This window comes from Oncorhynchus nerka, linkage group LG15 (assembly GCF_034236695.1).
Source record: "Oncorhynchus nerka isolate Pitt River linkage group LG15, Oner_Uvic_2.0, whole genome shotgun sequence".
NCBI lineage: Eukaryota > Metazoa > Chordata > Actinopteri > Salmoniformes > Salmonidae > Oncorhynchus > Oncorhynchus nerka.
The window spans coordinates 84356383-84363040 of NC_088410.1; positions in this window are offsets into that span (position 1 = coordinate 84356383).

The following is a 6658-nucleotide window of genomic DNA, read 5'->3' on the forward strand; positions in this document are numbered from 1 at the left end:
AGACAGACAGACAGACAGACAGACAGACAGACAGACAGACAGACAGACAGACAGACAGACAGACAGACAGACAGACAGACAGACAGACAGACAGACAGGCAGGCAGGCAGGCAGGCAGGCAGACAAACAGATAGACAGAGAGATAGACAGAGAGAGAGAGAGAGAGAGAGAGAGAGAGAGAGAGTAAAGGAGAGCGAGAAGCAGAAGAGGGGATAGGAAGATCGCAGTAGGCATCAGTTTCCTCCTCAGTGTTTCATTTTCTCACAGAGGTTTCTATTGAAGGTTCCCAGCTGCTGAGTGAATCAGTGAAAAGGACAAAGGGATGCTGAGAGACGGGAAGCTGCCTGGGAGAGCAACTGGAGAAAAGCATGGCTTACAGGAATCTGCAGAGGGAGTATAGGGAATGTAATGTAGGGAACGTAATATTGTCTCTTTCGTGTCCCAGGTGGAATGAGCAGGTTAAAACCATGTTGCCCCTCTCATGGCTCTACCCTCCAGCCCCAGCCCCAGCCCCAGGGAGGGCGCTACTGCTTGGGGGAAGTTAGTTAGCTGCTGCCTGGTGCCGCTGCTGGCTGAGACATGAACCCTGCCCTGGTGTCAGATTGAAATGGCGTGGCGCCCAGGCTCATTATCAGGCTGATTAACCACAGTAATGAACTGATATTAGAGAGATAGCTGGTCACAGTGTCTCCCACTAACATCCTTCTTCATTCACAAGGTGGCACTCAAAGAAAGAGGCTACATAGTGCATATGGCTGGGGAGTGTGAAACAGACAGAGGGCTATAGGAACTAAATGTATGAGATTTCACAGCAATATTTGTATTCCATTCCATTAGAAATGGGTCCTTGTGTCAAATATTCTATTGTTAGGCCCTGAGCATGGGAAATCAAGTTTTGCAAAATAGCTCATAATTCTGGAGCTAAACTAATCATTTAGTTGGAGGGAATGTTGTTCCTATAACTTAGAAATGATTCAACCCCCAAGTGACAGAACCATCTATAGCTACATGAATAAATACCATTGATAGCTAAACTGAAACTCTCGGAAGGATGATGTGCTCTATGCATTCAAGAATTTATTGAAATATGATGGTCTCTTTTCGCTGAGATTTCCTGAACAGTCTTGATTTCAGGTTCAGCGGGAAAGAAGGGGCCAGGAGTTGCTTTTAAATATTGAAGTTCCCCTGTTTTCATGCCCTGGGTAAGTGCCCCCATTTCCTAACTTCATAATTACATATGATAACTCAGTTAAACAATACAGTGACATGTGTGTCACTGCTAACTTAATGGAGAGGACCGTCAACAGCTGGTGAAGAACAGTACAGGTACAATGTCTGGCTGCGTCCACACAACATTTTAATAGTTCAAACGAAGTGTTCAGGGAGTCGTGACCTTAGTTTTTCAGTAGCCAACTCGCAGCTTGTTGATATGTACTCTATTGTATGTTGATAGTCGTCTTAGGGATAGCAAGCTGTTTACCAGACATGACTTGTCATTCTTGTTCATCCTTATATGGCTGATTAGATGATTGTCTGGATGCTCTCTGTACTCCACCTGTGTATGAAGTGGAGACTGCTCCCAGTGCTCGGGCAAAGGCGTGTGCTAATTTTATTCAAGTGCAGGAGCTCAAATTCAATCATTAGAGATGAATTCAAAAGTGTTTAAGGCAGTGTATGTTTGTGCTTGCTCAGGCCGTAAGTAAATACTTCACTGTCTAAATGAATAGGAACTTTGAGAAAACAAGCTTTGAAAGCTTTTTAATTAGGCTATTAGGAATGAAGTCAAGTCATGTTTTTGATGGAGCAGCTAGTATGAGTTTGTTAAAAGCCTGCTGCACTAGTACTCTCATTTGATCTGAATTGTGTTGGGAATTGCAGATACTGTAGGTCTCTGGGGGAAATTGAGAGATTGGGACACCTGGATTGTAGTATAAATGACACTTGTTGTTTTTATCAAGAACATACTGGACCTTTATGTCTCTTTAATAGAACAAATCAAAATGATATCATTTTCAGTTCCATATAAAATGTCCTCCGTTTTGCTAATTTGTGATGACTGTTTTATCCCCATCATTTATCTTCCTATTCTAGGAATGTATTTATTTATGTTTCACCATCTAATGTTCTATTTATTTTTCTGGAATTAGTTCATTTCTTGCTGGAACATACAGTATATTACATAAGCCGATGATAATGGTTGTAATCATCAGTTGCAGATTTCACATTTTATGCCATTTATTAATTATATCCCTGCAGAATTCTAAAGGATTATTGCTCAGAATGTCCCCAGCTAACACACCATATATGAGCTTATCATTGCATAACTTTAGAATTAGCATTGTTTTAAATGTGAATCCCATTAAGTCATGCTGTCACTAAATTGATACGATCCCACGTAAAAAAAAAATACATTCAGTCCCATGTTTGTCAAACACGATTTGTCTCTGTAGACAGGTCCAAACAAACGTGTGTTCTGGGGTAACGTAACAACCATTTCCTCCATGGGTAAGAGCTGGGTAAAATAAACCAATTAATTATGGTTTGACAGTAGTGGATGTTGAGCCTGCCTGCCTGCCTGCCTGTCTGCCTGTCTGTCTGGTGTGACAGCGTTAGTCCCTACAGACTGGCTGTCAGGGTGGTGTCAGGCTTTAGATTCACGGGCTGATGTTTCTTCCTCTATAGATTTACTGCTATCTAATAATACATAGAGACACATGGCTCTGCAGGTTTGTCAACTCACATAAAGCCCTCTTAACAAGTACTGGTCAACATACAGTTGAAGTCTAATTGTGATAGTTGAAGATAATTGTGTAGTCTAGAGCGATTTTCTAGGTTAGCTAGCCAGCTATTGTCGTTCTCCTAACGCAACGTAACGTAACCAACACTGCTAGCTAGCCAGCTAGCCCCCGAAAAGCAGCATTGTAGAAACTTCACACTCAACGGAACGACTTGATTAGGGTAGTGTCAACAACGCAGCTAGCCTACCTCAGCAGTACTGTATCATTTTAATCATTTTAGTCAATTAGATTCTTGCTACGTAAGCTTAACTTTCTGAACATTCGAGACGTGTAGTCCACTTGTCATTCCAATCTCCTCTGCATTAGCGTAGCCTCTTCTCTAGCCTGTCAACTATGTGTCTGTCTATCCCTGTTCTCTCCTCTCTGCACAGACCATACAAACGCTCCACACCGCATGGCCGCGGCCACCCTAATCCGGTGGTCCCAGCGCGCACGACCCACGTGGAGTTCCAGGTCTCCGGTAGCCTCTGGAACTGCCGATCTGCGGCCAACAAGGCAGAGTTCATCTCAGCCTATGCCTCCCTCCAGTCCCTCGACTTCTTGGCTCTGACGGAAACATGGATCACCACAGACAACACCGCTACTCCTACTGCTCTCTCTTCGTCCGCCCACGTGCTCTCGCACACCCCGAGAGCTTCTGGTCAGCGGGGTGGTGGCACCGGGATCCTCATCTCTCCCAAGTGGTCATTCTCTCTTTCTCCCCTTACCCATCTGTCTATCGCCTCCTTTGAATTCCATGCTGTCACAGTTACCAGCCCTTTCAAGCTTAACATCCTTATCATTTATCGCCCTCCAGGTTCCCTCGGAGAGTTCATCAATGAGCTTGATGCCTTGATAAGCTCCTTTCCTGAGGACGGCTCACCTCTCACAGTTCTGGGCGACTTTAACCTCCCCACGTCTACCTTTGACTCATTCCTCTCTGCCTCCTTCTTTCCACTCCTCTCCTCTTTTGACCTCACCCTCTCACCTTCCCCCCCTACTCACAAGGCAGGCAATACGCTCTACCTCATCTTTACTAGATGCTGTTCCTCCACTAACCTCATTGCAACTCCCCTCCAAGTCTCCGACCACTACCTTGTATCCTTTTCCCTCTCGCTCTCATCCAACACTTCCCACACTGCCCCTACTCGGATGGTATCGCGCCGTCCCAACCTTCGCTCTCTCTCCCCGCTACTCTCTCCTCTTCCATCCTATCATCTCTTCCCTCTGCTCAAACCTTCTCCAACCTATCTCCTGATTCTGCCTCCTCAACCCTCCTCTCCTCCCTTTCTGCATCCTTTGACTCTCTATGTCCCCTATCCTCCAGGCCGGCTCGGTCCTCCCTCCCGCTCCGTGGCTCGACGACTCATTGCGAGCTCACAGAACAGGGCTCCGGGCAGCCGAACGGAAATGGAGGAAAACTCGCCTCCCTGCGGACCTGGCATCCTTTCACTCCCTCCTCTCTACATTTTCCTCCTCTGTCTCTGCTGCTAAAGCCACTTTCTACCACTCTAAATTCCAAGCATCTGCCTCTAACCCTAGGAAGCTCTTTGCCACCTTCTCCTCCCTCTTGAATCCTCCTCCCCCTCCCCCTCCTCCCTCTCTGCAGATGACTTCGTCAACCATTTTGAAAAGAAGGTCGACGACATCCGATCCTCGTTTGCTAAGTCAAACGACACCGCTGGTTCTGCTCACACTGCCCTACCCTGTGCTCTGACCTCTTTCTCCCTCTCTCTCCAGATGACATCTCGCGTCTTGTGACGGCCGGCCGCCCAACAACCTGCCCGCTTGACCCTATCCCCTCCTCTCTTCTCCAGACCATCTCCGGTGACCTTCTCCCTTACCTCACCTCGCTCATCAACTCATCCCTGACCGCTGGCTACGTCCCTCCCGTCTTCAAGAGAGCGAGAGTTGCACCCCTTCTGAAAAAACCTACACTCGATCCCTCCGATGTCAACAACTACAGACCAGTATCCCTTCTTTCTTTTCTCTCCAAAACTCTTGAACGTGCCGTCCTTGGCCAGCTCTCCCGCTATCTCTCTCAGAATGACCTTCTTGATCCAAATCAGTCAGGTTTCTAGTCATTCAACTGAGACTGCTCTTCTCTGTATCACGGAGGCGCTCCGCACTGCTAAAGCTAACTCTCTCTCCTCTGCTCTCATCCTTCTAGACCTATCGGCTGCCTTCGATACTGTGAACCATCAGATCCTCCTCTCCACCCTCTCCGAGTTGGGCATCTCCGGCGCGGCCCACTCTTGGATTGCGTCCTACCTGACAGGTCGCTCCTACCAGGTGGCGTGGCGAGAATCCGTCTCCTCACCACGTGCTCTCACCACTGGTGTCCCCCAGGGCTCTGTTCTAGGCCCTCTCCTATTCTCGCTATACACCAAGTCACTTGGCTCTGTCATAACCTCACATGGTCTCTCCTATCATTGCTATGCAGACGACACACAATTAATCTTCTCCTTTCCCCCTTCTGACGACCAGGTGGCGAATCGCATCTCTGCATGTCTGGCAGACATATCAGTGTGGATGACGGATCATCACCTCAAGCTGAACCTCGGCAAGACGGAGCTGCTCTTCCTCCCGGGGAAGGACTGCCCGTTCCATGATCTCGCCATCACGGCTGACAACTCCATTGTGTCCTCCTCCCAGAGCGCTAAGAACCTTGGCGTGATCCTGGACAACACCCTGTCGTTCTCAAATAACATCAAGGCGGTGGCCCGTTCCTGTAGGTTCATGCTCTACAACATCCGCAGAGTACGACCCTGCCTCACACAGGAAGCGGCGCAGGTCCTAATCCAGACACTTGTCATCTCCCGTCTGGATTACTGCAACTCGCTGTTGGCTGGGCTCCCTGCCTTTGCCATTAAACCCCTACAACTCATCCAGAACGCCGCAGCCCGTCTGGTGTTCAACCTTCCCAAGTTCTCTCACGTCACCCCGCTCCTCCGCTCTCTCCACTGGCTTCCAGTTGAAGCTCGCATCCGCTACAAGACCATGGTGCTTGCCTACGGAGCTGTGAGGGGAACGGCACCTCAGTACCTCCAGGCTCTGATCAGGCCCTACACCCAAACAAGGGCACTGCGTTCATCAACCTCTGGCCTGCTCGCCTCCCTACCACTGAGGAAGTACAGTTCCCGCTCAGCCCAGTCAAAACTGTTCGCTGCTCTGGCCCCCCAATGGTGGAACAAACTCCCTCACGACGCCAGGACAGCGGAGTCAATCACCACCTTCCGGAGACACCTGAAACCCCACCTCTTTAAGGAATACCTAGGATAGGATAAAGTAATCCTTCTCACCCCCCCCCCCTTAAAAGACCTAGATGCACTATTGTAAAGTGGCTGTTCCACTGGATGTCATAAGGTGAAAGCACCAATTTGTAAGTCGCTCTGGATAAGAGTGTCTGCTAAATGACTTAAATGTAAATGTAAATGTAAGTCAGAAGTTTACATACACTACGGTTGGAGTCATTAAAACTCGTTTTTCAACCACTTCACAAATTTCTTGTTAACAAACTATAGTTTTGGAAAGTCGGTTAGGACATCTACTTTGTGCATGACACAAGTCATTTTTATAAACAATTGTTTACAGACAGATTATTTCACTTATAATTCACTGTGTCACAATTCCAGTGGGTCAGAAGTTTACAATACACTAAGTTGATTGTGCCTATACAGAAAATTCTGTTATGGAGCTTCTGATAGGCTAATTGACATAATTTGAGTCAATTGGAGGTGTACTTGTGGATGTATTTCAAGGCCTATCTTCAAACTCAGTTCCTCTTTGCTTGACATCATGGGAAAATCAAAAGAAATCAGCCAAGACCTCAGAAAAAAACATTGTAGACCTCCACAAGTCTGGTTCATCCTTGGGAGCAA